The sequence below is a fragment of the Symphalangus syndactylus genome, chromosome 8, assembly GCF_028878055.3.
Source record: "Symphalangus syndactylus isolate Jambi chromosome 8, NHGRI_mSymSyn1-v2.1_pri, whole genome shotgun sequence".
Lineage (NCBI taxonomy): Eukaryota > Metazoa > Chordata > Mammalia > Primates > Hylobatidae > Symphalangus > Symphalangus syndactylus.
In genome coordinates, this window is record NC_072430.2 from 27,597,132 (window position 1) to 27,617,481 (window position 20,350).

At 48.0% G+C, this 20,350-nt stretch overlaps 1 protein-coding gene across 24 annotated transcripts in view; it reads left to right on the forward strand.

Annotated features, from left to right (window-relative positions):
- FOXN3 (forkhead box N3) overlaps positions 1-20,350 on the forward strand; it is a 463,072-nt gene that overhangs the window by 184,664 nt on the left and 258,058 nt on the right. The window contains exon 1 of one of the 24 annotated variants that reach the window (XM_055288476.1): positions 18,457-18,820. The exons of 22 other annotated variants lie outside the window; for them this stretch is intronic. The gene's annotated coding sequence lies outside the window, so the exon portion shown is untranslated. Of the gene's footprint in view, positions 1-18,456; positions 18,821-20,350 lie in introns of those variants that run through there. One more of the 24 variants, XM_055288473.2, reaches the window with a different exon arrangement.

Consider the following 20,350-nt stretch of genomic DNA (forward strand, 5'->3'; position numbering starts at 1 on the left):
GGGAGGCCGAGGCAGGAGGATCGCTTGAGCCCAGGAGTTCGAGACCAGCTTGGGCAACATAGCAAGACCCTATCTCTTAAAAAAAAAATAATAATAATAATAAAGAAAAATGAGTGATGAAGGATGTGAGGGAGGAGCCCTAGGAAATGGAGTACGTAAAACCTGCTGTGCCTTTAGTCAGTGTTATCTTCTGAACAGCCAAGGCAACTTGGTTGTTCATTCAGAGGAGATCCAGGAAGGTCTGGGCAGGGCTTGTTTGCATGACTGTAACCATTGGGAGGCTTTGCTGTAAGACTGGTGTCACAGGAAATCTGTGAGAGGTTTAATTGGGATTCAAAGGGAGCCAGTGTTGGCAGAAGCCAGAGTCACTCTAAATGGCAGTGGAATCAGATCCCTGTGGATATCTGAGGGTTTCTTAAGAATGAAACCACAGATCTCAGCTTTCTACTTCATCCCCTTTTTACGGAGCCATTGGCTGGTCTCGAGATGAGATTCTAGTAGTGGCACCAGGGGAGCTTTCAAGGAAGCATCTAGGGGTAGTTTGTGAGGGAACGAATGCTTTGGCTGTGGTACCACAGTCTATCTGGGAGTGCCATGGACATGGAGATGACGTGAGTGTGGAAGATGGCAATGAGTTAAGGGAGTATGCTTCTTCTCTGTCTCTCGTGTATACAGCTTGGGTGAAGGCTCTGGGGCCTGTGGGGGTATTGGGCTGCCATTTTTTTTTTTTTAAGAGACAGGGTCTTGCTGTGTCACCCAGGCTGGAGTGCAGTGGCACAATCATAGCTCAGTGAAGCCTTGACCTCGCAGGCCCTAGTGATCCTCCTGCTTCAGCCTCATGAGTAGCAGGTGTGCACCACCATGCCCAGCTAATTACAGAAATATTTTCTGTAGAGATGAGGTCTTGCAGTGTTGCCCAGGCTGGCTTCCAACTCCTGGGTTCAAGCAATCCTCCCCACCGCGGCCTCCCAAAGTATTGGGATTGTAGTCATGAGCCACCGTGTCTGGCTCCAGGCTGCCTTAGTAAGAGAGTTTTACCCTCTTGTCTAGGATATATGGGGGAAAGTTAATCTGATTAGCAGTACAGCATATTCAAATTGTGCTTGGTTAATTGTTGAATGTATATACAGAATTGACTAAGGTTGATCTGTACCTGTAACTATAATAATTCTCTGTAATATAGCTTTTGGAAAATAGTTCTGGTATGGGGGTCAATGGTGTTTCTAAACTGGCAGACAATAACTACCAGAGTGCAAAGAACAAGATAAATCGTTTGAAAATGGTTTCTTGTCAAATGTCTGTGCTTTGGAAGCATTACCTTCAAGAGAATCCATCAGATTTTTGTCCTTGTGGTAGTAGGACATTCAAAGAAGGTTTATTTGTTGGGTTGGGGGCAGGCGATAGGGTGAGGATTGGAGAAAAAGGAGATTATTCTTTTTTTTTTTGAGATGGAGTCTCACTCTGTTGCCCAGGCTGGAGTGCAGTGGTGCGATCTCAGCTCACTGCAAGCTCTGCCTCCCAGGTTCATGCCATTCTCCTGCCTCAGCCTCCCGAGTAGCTGGGACTACAGGCGCCCGCCACCATGCCCGGCTAATTTTTTGTATTTTTAGTAGATACGTGGTTTCACCGTGTTAACCAGGATCGTCTCGATCTCCTGACCTCGTGATCTGCCTGCCTCGGCCTCCCAAAGTGCTGGGTAATCCCAGCACTTGCCCAGCTTGATTATTGCCCAGCTTGAGCCATTCTGCCCAGCCGAGATTATTCTATGAGTTGAAAATGGGCACCTCTGCAGCTGCTTGTTCTTCCCAAGGGTTCAGATGGGAGATGGAGATGGACTTGGAGTTCCAGGCCTGTGCCCTGGAGTGATCATGAGCTTCTTTTTTTTTTTTTTTTTTTTTTCTGAGACGGAGTCTTGCTCTCTCGCCCAGGCTGGAGTGCAGTGGCGCAATCTCGGCTCACTGCAAGCTCCGCCTCCCGGGTTCACGCCATTCTCCTGCCTCAGCCTCTCCGAGTAGCTGGGACTACAGACGCCCGCCTCCGTGCCCGGCTAATTTTTTGTATTTTTAGTAGAGACGGGGTTTCGCCGTGGTCTCGATCTCTTGACCTCGTGATCCGCCCGCCTCGGCCTCCCAAAGTGCTGGGATTACAAGCGTGAGCCACCGCGCCCGGCCGATCATGAGCTTCTTAAAAAACGTTTGTGTTTTAAGATTCTGATAATGCCAGGCGCAGTGGCTCACGCCTGTAATCCCAGCACTTTGAGAGGCCAAGGCAGGTGGATCACCTGAGGTGTCACGAGTTCAAGACCAGCTTGACCAACACAGTGAAACCCTGTCTTTACTAAAAATACAAAAAATTACCGGGGCAGGGGGGTGGCGGGCACTTGTAATCCCAGCTACTCCGGATGCTGAGGCAGGAGAATCACTTGAACCTGGGAGGTGGAGGTTGCAGTGGGCTGAGTGAGATCACGCCATTGCACTGCAGCGTGGGTAATAAGAGCAAAACTCCGTCTCAAAAAAAAAAAAAAAAAAAAAAAGGCCGGCGCAGTGACTCAGGCCTGTAATCCCAGCACTTTGGGACAGTGAGGTGGGTGTATCATCTGAGATCAGGAGTTCGAGACCAGCCTGGTCAACATGGTGAAACCCCATCTCTACTAAAAATACCAAAAATTAGCTGGGCGTAGTGGCAGGTGCCTGTAATACCAGCTACTCAGGAGGCTGAGACAGGAGAATCGCTTGAATCCGGGAGATGAGGTTGCAGTGAGCCGTCTCAAAAAAAAAAAAAGATTCCGATAAAAGCACAGTACTGGTGTGTGACCATTGCCCTGGATATTTCAGTATTTTGCAGACATGTTTGTCAATTTAATGAATATATCTGTTTCTTTTCTTTTTTTTTTTTTTTATTTTTATTTTGAGACAGAGTTTCGCTCTTTCACCCAGGCTGGAGTGAAGTGGCGTGATCTCGGCTCACTGCAACCTCCGCCCCCCAGGTTGAAGCGATTCTCCTGCCTCAGCCTCCTGAGTAGCTGAAATTACAGGTGCCTGCCACCATCCCCAGCTAATTTTTTTATTCTTATTTATTTATTTATTTTTGGGATAGAGTCTTGCTCTGTTACCCAGGCTGGAGTGCAGTGGCCCCATCTTGGCTCACTGCCACCTCACCTCCCGGGTTCAAGCGATTCTACTGCCTCAGCCTCCTGAATAGCTGGGATTACAGGCGCCTGCCACCACGCCTGGCTAATTTTTTGTATTTTTAGTGGAGACGGAGTTTCACCATGTTGGCCAGGCTGGTTGCGAACTCCTGACCTTGTGATCTGCCTGCCTTGGCCTCCCAAAGTGCTGGGATTACAGGCGTGAGCCACCGCATCCGGCAATTTTTGTATTTTTAGTAGAGACAGGGTTTTGCCATGTTGGCCAGGCTGGTCTCGAACTCCTGACCTCAGGTGACCCACCCCGCCTTGGCCTCCCAAAGGATTACAGGTGTCAGCCACTGGGCCCAGCCAATTGTGTCTGTTTCTATATGAGCATTTGTAGGTAATGGTGAGGGTAGAAAGGGTGACTGTGATTAGTAGTCCTTGAAAAATGCTATGCAGGCCAGGTGCTCGTTGGCTCACGCCTGTAATCCCAGGAGTTTGGGAGGTCAAGGCAGGAGAATCGCTTGAGCCCAGGAGTTTGAGACCGACCTGGGCAATATAGTGAGACCCCTCTGCTCCATCTCTAAATAAAGAAAATGAAAAATGCTATGCAAAACTCAAACCAAACCAATGCCACAAAACAAAACAAAAACTCCCTCCCAAAAAACCCAAAACTGTGAAGAAGAAGCCTAAGAGGTAGATGACCAGCAGAAAGTTACATTCTGTGATCTTGGAAATGAGATCTTGGAGAATAGCAATAGACAGGTGAGAGCTGTGGTCAAGGCGGTGGGGCTGTGCAGGCCAGAGAGAGACGGGGGTCTTAAGTTTGCATTTCACTTCTGGCAGATGAGTGAGCTTCTTGAAGCCTTGATGTCCTCATCTGTAAACGAAGATGACAGCACCTATCCTGTAAGGGTGGTGGAAAGATGGAATAAATAATGCAGGTAAAGCTCTTGGCATGGTGCCTGGCCTGCAGGAAGCTTTTGTTGCTAATGCATGTTTTATAATCCTTTGGATCGCAGTCATTGGGTAGTTGGTGTTCATTGGTTTGACTCCTGTTGTTCAAGCGCCTTGAATGTCCTCAAGGCAAAATTGACATTACCTTTGGTCCTTCTTAGGAAAATTAGGAGCAGGGTGGTGTTAGGGCTGTCACTGGACATTCCAGGTGTCCCACCCGTAAATGGAGAGGTGGAGTCTGCCTGCAAGACACATTGCTAGGAAAAGATGGGACCTGTGGCTTAGTTTCAAACCAATATTTCCTTTATACCCTTCCACAGAGAGGTGACAGAGATCCAGTTAGTGGCGAGTTGTGGAGCAGCAGAGACTGCAATGCGATGCTCTTTATGATTTTCCTATTTCTTTGGTTGGAATTGGGTTTTTACATCCCATATTGTTTGATTATAAAAAACAACAACACAGCTGGGCATGGTGGCTCACGCCTGTAATCCCAGCACTTTGGGAGGCCGAGGCAGGCAGATCACCTGAGGTCAGGAGTTTCAGACTAGCCTGACCAACATGGTGAAACCCCGTCTCTACTAAAAATACAAAAATTAGCTGGACGCGGTGGCAGGCGCCTTTAATCCAAGCTACTTGGGAGGCTGAGGCAGGAGAATTGCTTGAACCCAGGAGGTGGAGGTTGCAGTGAGCCAAGATTGTGCCATTGCACTGCAGCCTGGGCAACAAGAGTGAAATTCCTTCTCAAAACAACAACAACAGCAGTACTATGCTTGTGTTGGGGCAGGGGGTAATGAGAAATCTCTGAACCTCCCACTCAAGTTTGCTGTGAACCTTAAACTGCTCTGAAAAAATAAAACATATGGAAACAAAATAAAAAAAACAAAAACAAACAGCTGCAAGAACTCTTGCACAGAGGGCCAAAAGAATGGCTTTTGACTAGCTACAGAAACATGGATAAAAAACATGCTGGCCAGGCGCAGTGACCCATGCCTGTAATCCCAGCACTTGGAGAGGCCGAGGCGGGTGGATCACCTGAGGTCAGGAGTTCAAGACCAGCCTGGCCAACATGGTAAAACCCTGTCCGTACCAAAAATACGAAAATTAGCCGGGTGTGGTGGTGGGTGCCTGTCATCCCAGCTCCTTGGGAGGCTGAGGCAGGAGAATCACTTGAACCTGGTTCAAGTGAAGCCGAAGAGGTTGCTGTGAGCCGAAATCACACCACTCCATCCAGCCTGGGAGAGAGAGTGAGACTCTGAAAGAAACAAAAAAAACCGTGCTAAACACGTGGAGACCAACCACATTGCTGTCGGTAGGTGGCAAAGCACTTTCCTATAAATATTTCAGGACTCCTCTTTCTCTACTTAAAAAAAAAAGATTGCTTTGCATTTCAGATGACAGAAATGACTGGACAGGCCTTTAGGTCATGTGCAAGAAACTGAGAAAACCATATGAAAGATTTTCCTTAAATGGAAATGGAGTTTGGCACAGTCTCAGGTTCAGGTTAGAGCCTGGGTCTTAATTTGCCTACCACGCATGATTTATCATGCCTTTAGCAAGATCCCCGGCCCAAGACCATTCATTTCACCCCTACAATCTCAAGGTGTGTGCAGGGCACAATTCAGCTTTAAACTTTTCTGCTTTTACTTTTGGTTAGGCAGAACCTCCATCTGGTGGTGTTTGAATATGAGTGTTTTCTGTGGCCCTTTTCAAAGTATTCAAAGCAGTTTAAAAATATATAATGTTCAGAGACCTAAGAGCTAATGGAAGTACTTATTTGGGCCTTTTTAAAATAAAAAATCAATTAAACAGATTTGAAACTCTTAACTCTCACGATGTCTTCAAAATAGATACTAAGATTAAAGAAAAAGAAGGCTGGAAAATCACAGGACTACTTATCCACCCAGTCATAATGCTTTTAGTAGCGACGGTAGTAGCAAATAGCACAGTTTATAAAAACAGAAGAGCTAAAATCCTTTATTTAATATTAAACAGGAAACTGAAAGTAGTCTGCAGCAATGTGGTGGGTTTACAGCAACCTGCTGCTGTGTTTATCTGTGCTGAAAAAGCCTAAATGAAACATTTCTTCTTTGATTGGCTTAAGATTGTAAGTTTGAAGGAAAATCCTTCAAACTGGAATCTTGACCACTGGAAGCAGGTTCTGTATGGTAAGGTTTTGAAGCAACCTGTTTCCACCAGAACCAAAGGAAATTTGGAAGCAAATCAAAAACCTCTCGAAGAGTGGGAAACGCTTTGTACTTTTATTTTGCCTTTGTGCACTGTTGTCATTTATCCAACATGTGCATATGAATATTCTTTCTGAAGACCTGGGCTTCATTTTAAGGTCAGCCTTCAATTCCTAGAGAATATAATTTGCTGCTATTTTTAGAGCATCATGATTGCTCGTAATAACTAATGGAAAAAAACTCAACAGAGAAATAAATGTGTAACAGCTGTGTCTGCTTAAACTTGATTAAAGGCAGTAAAAAAAAGTAAACAGAAGAACGAATGTGACAATAGACAAGGGAGAGACAAGTATCTCTCTCATTGTGAAAACTTTTACAGACATAACTTGTTCCACTTTGGAAGGCCAGCGATGTCTGTGTTTAAAGTTTACTGTTTGTCTTGAGTGGGATCAGTGTTGTAGTGAATAATTTATAGCCAGCATGAATGAGCTCATTAGTCACCTTTTCAGACTTTAAATGAGTTTTGTGGTTGTCATTACTCGAGCCTTCTGTTCAGCCGCGGAGCAAAATGACAGTTTGGCAGTTGTCGCTGGGGCCGCCTGTTCCCCTTCAGGTCTGTGTTGGCTTTTGTATTTCATTGAATCCTTCCCTGGCTAACCCTGCGCTGGTCCAGGCAGGAACTCTCCCACTTCACATGCCTTTTGCACCCCAAGTTTAAATGAGAAGTTTTTTAGCCTTTAAAAAAAAAATCAGTTGTGTCTGCCAGAGAAAATGAGGGAATGAGGTGGATGAAATGAGCTTGTTCCAGCAACTCCTGAGTATGATTCCCTTTGTGTTTGGTTTGATATTCCAGCTACTCAAAGGCAAAAAGCAAGCCAGTGCGTTGTGAGGCAGTGGAGCCAGGCTCCCAGATGGTGCCAGGCGTTTTAGACCGAGGATGTCACTGGAATTTGGAGGGAGAAAGATGTTTCAGGGTAGGTTTGAACTGTTTCAATTCTGAACATCAGTGTGATAGGGTAAAGAAACTTGCTACAGCAAATGAATCTGCGAGGCCAGATTTCCAGGGACAAAGAAAACCGCATTGTTTGTACAAAGGGGTCGACAGCATGACTTTTCAAGGTCGCAGCCAACACGGAGGTCCAGGATCACTGGGAATGGTCATTACTTCTTCCCCATCTCTGTGCCTCCCCACTCCAAATCATTAAGAGAAAGTGAACTGTTGCAGCTGCCTCCTCACTGAGCCCTTGGAGACATGCCTGGGAGGCTGGTATGTGGGGAAGACAAGCCTAGGCATGCCAGTAGCAGGTGGGATTTCTTTGGAACGGATGTCATGAAGTTCATCCCTCCCATTGAACCTGGCCTGGGCAGCCTCCGGAGAGCTCTGCCATTCACTCCCTGGGACTGGCCTCCATCCGGAAGTCCAGGACACTGTGCCATGCCCACCTTGGTCCTCAGGTAGCCTCTGCAGGCACTCGTGGGGCATGGAGGCCTGCGCAGGGTGCCTTGGCCAAGTGCTTGGACCCCTGCGCTAAGGTCTCTCTGACGTCTGCTGCGAGCAACAGGCACTCATGGCTGCCGTCACCAACATGGGCAGCACCCCCTTCCGGGACCCATATTGTTAGACAGCTGGCCTGGCGCTGTGTGAGGCATAGAGGAAACATGTTCAGGATTCCTCTCTGGAAGAAATGCCAACTTAAAAAGGACGCCTGGTTGTTTGGGGGCCAAATCTTTGAAACCAGTCAGAATCACGTCTTTGAGTGCAGAGAAGTGAGGTGCTGTTGAACGCACCCACAGAAAGAGCTAGCAATTCACCTGCCTGCTTCCTTTCCAGCCCCGACCCCTTTAAGATTGAGTACTCACATGCAGTCACGTCTCACAATTTCTGGACACCTTTTGTCTGCACCTCAACCTCAATATTAAAGGCACAAGATACACTATTTTGGGAAGGAGTGAGGATTTCAAAACAGAAAGGGTTGGTGAACTTGACTAGCCAATGAAAAGAGACTTCAGGTTTGGCTGTTGTAATAAGTGGAATAAATTGCTAATCTCCAAAAAAGAACTTTGTGCTGCAGGGAAATATGTTAGTAATAATTTAATCTATATTCTGTTTCTCAGAGAGTTCATCAAATTTGGAGCTCTTACTTTGTTTTAAAAAGACTATCGTAGAGAGAAGAATCAATTGTTTTCTTTCACACCCCTCTGAAAAAGTAAAACGAGAGAAGTTATTTCTTGGCGTGGATAAGACTTTGGCAGACTTAGCCACCGAAACCCATGAGACTATGGTACTTGGTGTACTCGCTAAAGAGAGGAAAACAATAAAATCTCTTAAAAACTTTGGAGGAGGAAAATGTTGATGAGGCTGTTTTTCTTTGACTGATCTGTAGAGTTAATAGATGCCAGCTTGAGAGAGGGATAAAAAGGAGACTCTTTTTTCCTGTGAAGTGATCAATATTTTTTATTACCACTGTGCCATGTGCTATGAGCAGAAGAGAAAACAGAGTCCCTTGCCTCTCAAGGCACTTACAGTCTGTTGGTGACGTTCAGTATCTAGTTGATTTATTTTTTATTACTAAGATACACCATACTTTGTTGATTATGACATAGAAGCTGAACTTTGAGTTTTTGCAAGTAGTGCCTTTTCATTCAGTTAAAAAGTCCAGGCCGAGCACGGTGGCTCACTCCTGTAATCCCAGCACTTTGGAAGGCCAAGGCAGGTGGATCACGAGGTCTAGGAGCTGGAGGCCAGCCTGGCCAAGATGGTGAAACCACATCTCTACTAAGAATACAGAAAAAAAAAAAAAATTAGCCGGGCGTGGTGGTGGATGCCTGTAATCCCACCTACTTTGGATGCTGAGGCAGGAGAATTGCTTGAACCCGGGAGGCAGAGGTTGCAGTGAGCCAAGATCACACCACTGCACTCTAGTCTGGGCAACAGAGCAAGACTCCATCTCAAAAAAAAAAAAAAAAAAATCAGTACTCCTGGTGCTTTTGTGGTCACTCATGGACACGTACAAATGAGTCATTCAATGTGCGCATTCCCAGCTGAGGGTGAACAAAGTGATGTTTTGCCCGCTTGTTTCGGCTTTCCAAGTGTCCTTTTTGTGGTCTGTTTAGTACCACATTTTTTGCATTTTTGTTCATTTTGCTGTTTAAAACAGAGCCCAAGCACTGCTGAAGTGCTATCTAGTGTTTCTAAATGCAGGAAGGCTGTGATGTGCCTTATGGATAAAATGTGTATTAGATAAGCGTCATTCTGGCATAGTTCATTGTGAATGAACAACAATATATATTCAAAAAGCTTCTTAAATGGAAACACAGATAAAATAAATATCAATAAAATTATGATGTGATAATATATCCGTAAAATTATGTTTTGATTGGTTGATGAAAGTGTTGTAAGTGGAGGCTCACAGGAACCTAACCTCATATTTCCCCTAGGAGCAATGATTCAGGATTTGTTAATTCAGTGTTTGTGGCACTTTATAGAACACAACTACTATGAATAGAAATAATCAGCTGTAGGCTGGGTGCGGTGGCTCACACCTATAATCCCAGCACTTTGGGAGGCCAAGGTGGGTAGGACACCTGAGGTCAGGAGTTCGAGACCAGCCTGGCCAACATGGTCAACCCCATGTCTATTAAAAAAAAAAATTAGCCGGGCATGGTGGCACAAGCCTGTAATCCCAGCTACTCAGGTGGCTGAGGCAGGAGAATCACTTGAACCCAGGAGGCAGAGGTTGCGGTGAGCCGAGATTGAGCCACTGCACTCCAGCCTGGGCAACAGAGCAGGACTCTGTCTCAAAAACAAAACAAAACAGGCCGGGCGCAGTGGCTCACGCCTGTAAGCCCAGCACTTTGGGAGGCCAAGGTGGGTGGATCACGAGGTCAGGAGTTCAAGACCAGCCTGGCCAACATGGTGAAACCCTGTCTCTATTGAAAATACAAAAAATAGCTGGGTATGGTGGCATGTGCCTGTAATCCCAGCTACTTGGGAGGCTGAGGCAGGAGAATTGCTTGAACCGGGACCCAGGAGGCAGAGGTAGCAGTGAGCCAAGATTGTGCCACTGCACTCCAGCCTGGGCTACAGAGTGACACTCTGTCTCAAAAAAAAAAAAAAAAAAAAAAAACAAAAAAAAACCAAAAACACAACAAAAGAAGTCAGCTGTAGATAAAATGAGTTCAAGAACTCAGACAGGTGATCTCCTCTTGTGTCAGGTAAGCATCACGAATATCCCTGGGGCAGGAGAAGCATTAGTAGCTCTGGTCATTGGGGTAACTCAGCTGGGCACAGATTTTCTATCAGATCTGAAAAATAAAAATAACTTGTAACCACATTTAGTGGCATGATCACGGCTTACTGTAGCCTCAACCTCCAGGGCTAAAGTGAACCTCCTACCTTAGCCTCCTGAGTAGCTGGGACTATAGGCACATGCTACCATGCCTGCCTAATTTTTCTATTTTTTTGGTAGAGTCATAGGTCTCCCTATGTTGTCAGGCTGGTCTCGAACTTCTAGGCTCAAGCAATCCCCAGCCTCAACCTCCCAAAGTGTTAAGATTATAGGTGTGAGCCACCGCACCTGCCTTCCCCCACAAATTCTTAATTCAAGAGTATTTTGAACTCTTGAATCTTGGAGCCTACATAAGAGTTTGTAGAGAAAGTTTGATATTCAAAACCTATAAACCAAAAGACTTCCCACGGCCAGACAATAGACCTCATAACACAGGATATAATGTTTGTTGTACTTAGCAATTCTCCTGTTTGCTCAGAGCACCAGGCTTTTCAGAAGGGGATCGTTTTGTCCCTCCTGATTGAAAAGATCACAAAATGCTTTAATTTTGTGAAACGCTTTGCCAACATACTCATTTTCCCCTAAACTCTTACTTTATGAAATGTTTGCAAATTGTTTCACACGTACAGTCTCTGAGAATGTGAAAATGATTCAGAAAAGGGAAAGCTTCACTTAAAACTACTGGAAAATGCAAATGAAAGGGAACAAAGGGAACATGGCCCCACTGTGCCCCATAGAATGTAATAATATGCCTCTAGCCTCTTATTTCGGCAGTTTCCCAGTTTTTGTGATTTTAAACAACGTCCCAGCAAAATCCTCCTAAATACATTGTTGTTTCCTTCAGTTAATTTATTCAATACATATTGTCTTCTGCCAGGCATAAATGCCAGGTGTGCACTGCGGAATCTAATAGGCTGGAGTCCTGCTTTCCTGGGATTTATTGCCTCTTCCCAGTAGTCAGTCTGGTGGGGAAGTTAACTCTCTTATTATAGGATCTCCCAAGGATAAATTCCTACAAGTTGGAAATTTAGGATCAGTGGCTGTCCATGCGCACTGAAATTTTAATTCGTTTTGCGACTGTCCTCTTGAAAAGTTATACCACTTCCCACTATTGCCTTCAACCAACATTGGCATGGTTAGTTAAGTCTCTGCCATTCTGATAGATGAAATGAGACATCACAATTGCTTTAATTTGCATTTCTTTGATTTTTACAGTTTGAGCGTCTTTTCATGGGGATAGTCTCACTTTTGTTTCTCTTTTTGTGAATTTGCCCCTTTTCTTATTAGAGTGATAATTTTTTTCTCATTGAGTTGTTAAGATTTATAAATTAAAAATATTAACCCTGTTTCATCTGCATGGCCAACATTTCCTCATTTGTTTTTAAATTTTATTTATGACCCCTGATTTTACACACAATTCTAAATAGGTATGCAGTCTGTCAAGATTTTCACTTTGATTTGTTGGCTTAACAAAAATAGTGTTCACTAAGTGCCAGAGCCCTGTTTTATGTTCCTTACAAAGATTAATTTATTTAATCTTCACAACAGTCCTATGAAGTGAAAACTGGGTAGGTAGATAGAAGTTAAGAACCTTGACTAAGGTTAACCTGCTAGTAAGTGGTTAAGGTCAGAGTACGAACCTAGTCTGTGTCTAACCACTGTGTCTCCCCACTACTGGTCTTGGTATTAGACTCTGTGTGTGTGTTTGCTTATTTGTGGTTGCTTTATAAATGCTCATAGACCTACTCCTCCCTGAGGGCAGGTGCCATGTCTTCTGTTTCTCCTGGCCTCTTCCCAGTCCCCTCCACTCTTGACTGGGCATAGAAGAGCTAGATGCTTACTTGTTGACGGAATTAATTGAGTAAATCTGGATTCTAGATCATCGGCTCACACTTGCGATTATGCTCAAAGAGGAGTTGACAGGTTCTATATTTCCATTTTGCCTCCAGCAGGCGGCTTGACAAGCTCAGGTTTGGCGAGGGCACCTGAGCTGATGAACTTCACCCTATCAGTTCAGCTGTACTTTCCCTCACCACACCCCCCCCTTCCTTCTTAAAGTAAGCCTGGCTCCATTCCCTGCTGGAGAAATTCTAATAAGCCCTTTCCCAGGCTCCACCCTTCAGAATCTGTCAAGTAAACAGCAAGAAGGCACAAAAGGAAAATCCCAAGAGATGGTGACCAGAAAGTTCAAATGATGTTTGATCGAGACTTTACACACACCAAGATGTTAAGGGTCTTCCAGCCGAAGGGCGCTGTCTCTTTTCCACAGAGGGAGAGTGAAGAGTTTTTCTACTCTTACAAACAGCGTTCCCAGACCTTATCTCAAAGAGACTCTTAGTCAACCCATGATTAAGGACTTATCTTTGAACATAATCTCCCCCTCTCCTCTCATATTCAATCATTTGACAAATCCTCTTGGTTCTTCCTTTGAAGACTGTCTTGCGTTCATTTGTTCCAGTCTCACTGACTCTTCTCAGATTCACTGGGTCTCGAAGTGGGTCCACAGACCAGCAGCCTCACCTGGGAGCTTGTGAGAGATTCAGATCCTCAGGCTCAGCCCACATCTCCCCAACCAGAAACTCTGGGGGTGGGGCCTGCAGTTTGTGTTTTAACAAGCCCTTCAGGTAATTCCAATGCATACTCAAGTTTGAGAACCACTGCTCCAATGGACGCCCTCCCCAACCCCCTTATAACATTATAAATGTAATGGGCCAGGTGTGGTGGCTTATGCCTGTAATCCCAGCACTTTGGGAGGCCGAAGCAGGAAGATTGCTTGAGACCAGGAGTTTGAGACCAGCCTGGGCAAAATAGCGAGACCCCATCGCTACACAAAATCAGCCTGGCATGGTGGCATGCGCCTGTAGTCCTGGCTACTTGGAGGCTGAGGAAGGAGGATTGTTTGAGTCTAGGAGTTCGAGGCTGCAGTGAGTTATGATTGCACCACTGTGCTCCAGCTTGGATGACAGAGCCAGACTCTGTCAAATAAATTAATGTATATATGTATGTATATATGTAATGGGTGTTTATTGTAGACCATTTGAAAAATATTGGGGCCCGGCGCGGTGGCTCGCACCTGTAATCCCAGCACCTTGGGAGGCCGAGTTGGGCAGATCACCTGAGGTTGGTTGCTCGAGACCAGCCTGACCAACATGGAGAAACCCCGTCTCTACTAAAAAAATACAAAAATTAGCCGTGCATGGTGGTGCATGCCTGTAATCCCAGCTACTTGGGAGGCTGAAGCAGGAGAATTGCTTGAACCCGGGAGGCAGAGGCTGCAGTGAGCCAAGATCGTGCCACTGCACTCCAGCCTGACCAATAAAAGCGAAACTCTGTCTCAAAAAAAAAAAAAAAAAAAAATCTTTCCCTGGGTGGAAACACCATAAACCAATTGCCCACACGGACAATTGCACGATTTCACATGAATTCTCAGCAATATGTTTGGCCGGGTGTGGTGGCTCACACCTGTAATCCCAGCACTTTGGGAGGCCGAGGCGGGCAGATCACCTGAGGTCAGGAGTTCGAGACCAGCCTGACCAACATGGAGAAACCCTGTCTCTACTAAAAATATGAAATTAGCCAGGTGTGGTGATGCATGCCTGTAATCCCAGCTACTCGGGAGGCTGGGGCAGGAGAATCACTTGAACCTGGGAGGTGGAGGTTGCAGTGAGCCGAGATTGTGCCATTGCACTCCAGCCTGGGCAACAAGAGCAAAACTTTTTTTTTTTTTGAGATGGAGTCTTTCTCTGTCCTCTAGGCTGGAGTGCAGTGGCGTGATCTCAGCTCACCGCAACCTCCACCTCCTGGGTTCACGCCATTCTCTTGCCTCAGCCTCCCAAGTAGCTGGGACTACAGGCGCCCGCCAACACGCCTGGCTAATTTTTTGTATTTTTAGTAGAGACGGGGTTTCACCGTGTTAGCCAGGATGGTCTTGATCTCCTGACCTCGTGATCCGCCCACCTCGGCCTCCCAAAGTGCCGAGATTACAGGCTTGAGCCACCGCGCCCGGCCAAGAGCAAAACTCGTCTCAAAAAAAAAAAAAAAAAAAATGGACAAGTATGAAAGAAGCACACAAAAAAGAAGTATCCCATAACTCTAACATTCAGAAGGAACCACTATTTTAGCCTTTTTTTCCCCAATTTTTTTTTAAAAAAAGTCTTCTGTTTTGTATGAATTACTGCAATGATTTCTGAGTTGTTGTGCTGGTTTTTGATCTTCCAGTTTCTCCCTTCCTCTCTCGAAATTCATCTTGGAACCACCATCCCCATTTATCTTTTTCTTTTTTAATTCATATCTCTGATAGTACAACTTCTGGGCTCAAAAATATTCAGTGAGCCACCTTTGCCCTCTGACCTTAACACATATAAATTGCTCACCGTGCTATTCAAGGAGTTTGGTGATATGATGCTTGCACTCTTACCCACTAATCTGTGTGCTCTGTAGGGACAATCTGGCAGCTAACACAATGCCATGCACTTGGTAGGCACTCAGCAAATATTTGTTCAGTGAATGAGCTCCTCTTCTACTACAATCACGTCAGATTTGGTAATTCTGTGCCATCGACTTCTCTTGGAACAGCAGTTTGTAAGCAGAATCATCCCCTTGTGCATTCTCAAAATGCACATATCCAGGCACCATCCTAGAAGACTCTAGTTGGTTAGGTGTGGCTTCTGGATGGTTCTGATGGGCATCCCCAGGTGAGAAGCTCAGGTCAAGAACACCCCTTCCCCATTTCCACAGGTTAAACACCATCCCACCTTTATTAGATATCCCACTTCCAAAGTCATCTCCCCTCCCTTTCCCAGATGTTTCACCATGCCCCTTGTCTCAGCTGTTAGCAGTAGGGAGGGGAGTCATGTGATTCAGGCTAGGCCAATCGCACTATTTCCCTGAGTAGTTAAACTATGTCATGGAAGGCTTGAGGCAGTTCAAAGGTGGAGGGTGCTAAAAGTCAGAAGGCCTCAGGGCTTGCTGCTGGCAGCCCTGTGTGGTCATCATTGAGCAGAGGAAGCCAACCTGCAGGGTAGAGAGTGGAGTCGACCTGTAGAGGGAAGCGGGAAAGGAATATGGTTCCGTGCAGCCCAGCAGTGTGTGCCTGCCCAGCCTCCCTGTGTTTCCTCTCAGGTATCCTTTGTACTGGAGTCTCTTTGCAGGATCCCTCCCCAGGAGACTGTCTTTCCAGGCCTGCCTCGGACTTTTCCCATTTTGGGCAGTCTCTCAGGTCTTCCCGACTGCACCTGCTCACCTACTCAGTTGTACTGCCTCAAGGGGGGCAAGGTATATCGGGTTTTATACTTAACTATTCCATACTTAGCCATGCTGCTTTAATAACCAATAGAGAGTGTGTGTAGGGGGATTAACGTTCTTGACCAGAGAAACATTTAGCAAAAGAATGCACAAAACATCAAGGGAGGGGCGCTCTTCTCCTTGGAGGAGGAACTGAGGCCCCATGCTGATGGGGGTAGATAAGCCTGGAATTGAGGACTTCCAGCTCCCAGATACTTATGTACTCTCCAGCCCATGCCCAGATGGTGCTGCAGAATGGTCCCATGAAGTCCTCAATCAGGAAATAAGTGTTTCTCAAAGTGATTTCTAGGGCACATATACGATTCAGCTGTTAAATGTGTTTGTAAAACAGTGTAGACAAGACAATGGTTTAGACAATTCAGCTTGCTTATTTGTGACTTCTCAGGATCTAAGACGTAAGGGTCCTTTCTGAAAGTTCATGAGGGGAATTGTGAATGGGGTTGTTCTTAAACAAATTTGGCCCCTGCACCCTAGGTCAGGAAGCAAGTCCCAGAGCTGAGGTTCTATGGAATTAGAAGGTGGAAAAGGCCACATTAAGCCCTCCTTTGGCTTTCAGCATTTTTTCCCCCATTTCAGATAGACAGACAGACAGACATGTGTCCTCTGCTGTCCACATCAGGCAGGGCTGGTCCACCACTTCCTCTTCAGGGTGACACCTTCTCACATCTCTTGCTGCAACTGTAATGGGAGAGAGAAATTAAGAAATATGTTTGAGAATGCAAGAAGCAAAAACACACATAGAATGACATATTCCATGTACAATCACCTTTGGCTCACATCCCCTCTTTTTGAACTCTGAGAAAGCAGGAGGGGACTGGGGTGGGTGAAAATAAGGTGCCACCTCTATATAAAGAGATTTCTGGCTATTGTGTGAGTGTAGTTGGGGGACTTGGGTGGGGGGGTGGGGGCTGGGGATGGAAGAGGAAGATGTAAGGGGTCAATTTCATCCTCTCTAGGCCAGCAAGGGCTTGGACAAAGGTCTCTGGCCTTGGTTCCTCTGGCGGAGAATAAGCACCCTCAACTGACATGCTGATGGAGGGGCAGGCCCTGCATTAAGCGGGAGCTACAGGACAGTAGGGTACCCATTGTCTCATCCTGGCTTCGTTACCACTTCTAACCCTGAGAATCTCTGGCGTGAGACTTAAGAGATCATCTGACTTGTCTCTGCCACCTTGTGCCTTTTGCTTAGTGACTTTGGGTAGGTCGCATCAAGTGCTCTGTAATCAAAGGGGTGGAGCTGGATGACCTCAGGCTACCCCTGGGCTTCCACCTCGGAATTGTCTCCTGATGGGGAGATGCCACACTACTTGGAAGTAGTAAGGTCTCCGGTGAGTCTGAAAGGCACATCTTTGCTGAAGACTTGTCCCCTGCCCTCTTGAACCTTTGTGAGGGGGAGTAACTCTCAGATGGGGGGGTCTATTTTTTGAGATAGAAAAAATTTTCCGAAGCCTAACTGGTGTTTCCTTTAGTCCCTCCTTTGGGCTAGGTTTAAAAGTACTGCGTGCTAGAAAGCTTTCTCCAGGTCTACTCGCTGTTTTTTCTGTAGTTTTCAGACTGTTCACGATGTCCTGTCCACTGGCTCAGGAGGGGGTGGCAGGAAGGGGTGCCCTGGGCTTCTCCTCTGTAGAGGAACCAACCAATTTGGCTACCTGGGAGTAACGTGCAATCACATTTTTATTTTTGTCACCACCAGGGTGTCCTGTTGGACTCTCTCCTCTCATCCTCTCCCAAGGCGGCTGGTTGGTGTGGCTTTAGCAGTGGGTGCTATTATTTGGAGATGCCTACAGACTTAGAGTGGTGGCTGCACCATTTCGCTGGGTGGCTTGCGAATTGTCAGTCTGGTTCCTGAGAGCTCAAACTGAGACGGAAATGAGACCTGTTTTCGCTCTAGGCCGGCCGGGGCGTTCCGCACAACCCACTTGACAGGCTCCACTGGCATGGCCTTTAGGATGTGCCTCTTGTCTTGTAATGGCCACCAGCCCTCCCTCGGGAGACACGCGGCCACCTGGGTGGGACGCTGCGGTGCTTACCTCCGGGACCCGAGGTGGTCGCTGGGAGAGGGCTCGGAAGGCCCTGGGGGTCCTATCAGGACGCAGCACTGGGGAGACGTGGAATCTCCTCTTCTCACCCCCACAAGCCTCGCCCGCATCGTAATTCTTTTTATTTTTACTTTCGAGCCATGTAAGGCATGCAGATGGGGTAGGAGCGTTCCCGCGACACGTTGCCAGCAGCGCAGCGCCGGCCCGCTCGTGTGGCCGGAGCCCGGGGAGGGGACAGGGCACGCGCCGCCTGCCCCACCTGCCCCACCGCCCACGGTCGCGGCCGCCCCGGGTCGCGGGACCCGCGCCGGTCACCCCCGCCCCACGGGGCCCAAGAGGCGAGGCCGCGCGGCCCAGCCCCGGCCTCGGCCCTGGCTGAGCCCTGGGGCACGCGGGAGGCGCGGGGCAGAGTCCGCCCCGGCGGGTCCGTGCCCCGCGCCCCAGGCCGCTGGCGGCCAGGCCCACGTTTTCCCTTTCTCCGGCTCCCTCCGCCCTCCGCTCTGTCCCTCCCTCCGCCCTCCTCCCTCCCCGCGCTTCCCCTCCTCCTGCCTGGTCATGTGTCGCCTTTTTTTGTTTGCAGTGGAAACAATTTCTCGCCGCTCGGCGCGCCCCGGCCCGACGCGCCGCGGCGGAGGCGAGCGGGAGGCGGGACGGGGCGGGGAGAGCGGCGGGGCCGGCGGGAGGACGCGCGGCGCGCCCGGCGGACGCCGCAGGTCCCATGCCGCGCCGCGACCCCCGCGCCCCTGCCGCCCGCGCCCGCGGCCGCCCCCCGCCGCCCGCCGCCCCGGGCTCGCCGCGCCGCGCCCGCGCGTCCTTAGCGGGGCCACCGAGCGATGCCCGCCGGGCGCCCGCGAAAGTTTGTCGGCTCCTGCTGAAGGGCAGCGGCGCCCCCGCAGCCCCGTGCCCCGCTCCGGCCAGGTGAGTTTGAGCCCCGCTCCTGCCCTCTCCCGCGTGTGCTCGGGGGGCACCCGGGGCGGGAGGCGCGTCCGAGACGGTCCTGGAGACTACCTCGCCGCTCTCGGAAGACGAGCGACCCCGCAGGTCCTGGGGGGAGGGTCGGGTGGGGGGCCCGGGAGCCCCCGAGCCGGGAAGTTGCCGGGTCCGAAGAGTTTCCTGCCCCGACGTGCGTGCTGCTTCCCGGTGCCTCGGTTTCCGAAAAGACGCCCGCAAGGAACAGAGTTGGTATTGTCTGCGGAGGACGGGGTCCCCGCCGTTCCGGGCCAGGGAGGGGGTTCCGATCAAGTGGAGACCCCAAGATGAGAAACAGGCTTCTAACAAAGATCCCCCTCGGCCAAACTGTGCAGACTTGGCACAGGCAACGAACGTCTCTGGAGACCCCCGAGGCCCGACCCCCCTCATCCCGGCCCTCTTTGAAACCCTCCTTGGGCCCTGGATAAGTTAGGGGACGGCGGGCTTTTATTGATTTGTTTTCGAGGCTCGCCGCGGTGCGGCCAATAAAAGGTTTATGACATCTGACCGGCAGTGAAGGTATGCGAGCTCCCAATTGCCCTGTATACGGGGAGAAGAGCAGTTTCCCCCGTTGCCCAGCAACGCCGCTGATTGACGCGGGGTGCAGCCAATCGCCACTCCCGCAGGTCCCCTTGAAATGTTTTTGACAAGTACAGTAGAGTGAAGCTCGTGCGTGCGCGCGCGCGCGTGCTGGGTTGGGGGGGTGACCCGACCCCCCAAACTCGCGACTGCTCCGCTCTGGGAGAATTTCTTAACTTTTTAAAGTTCGCATCGAACATCTGTTCAGAGCTGGGCCAGTAATGTCTTTGTCAGTTATTTGGAGACCTTCTGTTTACTAGGCGAGAAACTAAGCTTTCTTGCCGCATTTTCTCCGTTAAAAAATAAAAAGGGTAACAAAACACAGCAAGTCATAAAAAAAACAAAAGAGAGAGAGAGTGTGTGTGTGTGTGTGTGTGTAGAGAAAAGTTGTAAGGAGGTCACCAGTGAATAACTATTTGCGTATCTGGTGGAGCAGCCTTGTTGGCAGCAGATTAAAAATGTTTGCTTAACTGCAACTCACATGATCCAGATTCTTTTTTTTTTTTTTTTTTTTTTTCCCTCTGAAACAGAGGGAAAAAAAGATTTGGCGAAATCTGTAGTTAGAGTATAATAATGGAAAACTCCTCGGCTGTGGTTTCTGGGAACTGTTTTTTTTTTTTTTGGTTGTTGTTTTGTCTTGTTTTTACATGGAACTGTAGTGATCAGCAGCTCTTCACCCTGTTGGTATAAAATGCGGGATTTATAGGGATGCAGTGAGCGGTTGGAGAGTACGGGGTCCCAGCACAAAGCGCACACATGATCCAAGGGTACTGAACTCCCATAACCCTCTCTTCGTGACAATGCCACTTTTTCTCCTAAAACCATGTTGCTGGCAGTGTTTGTTTAAAACAAAAGGAAACATGGAGAATAGCGTGTTAGTTCCTCTGGGAAGCTACTGAC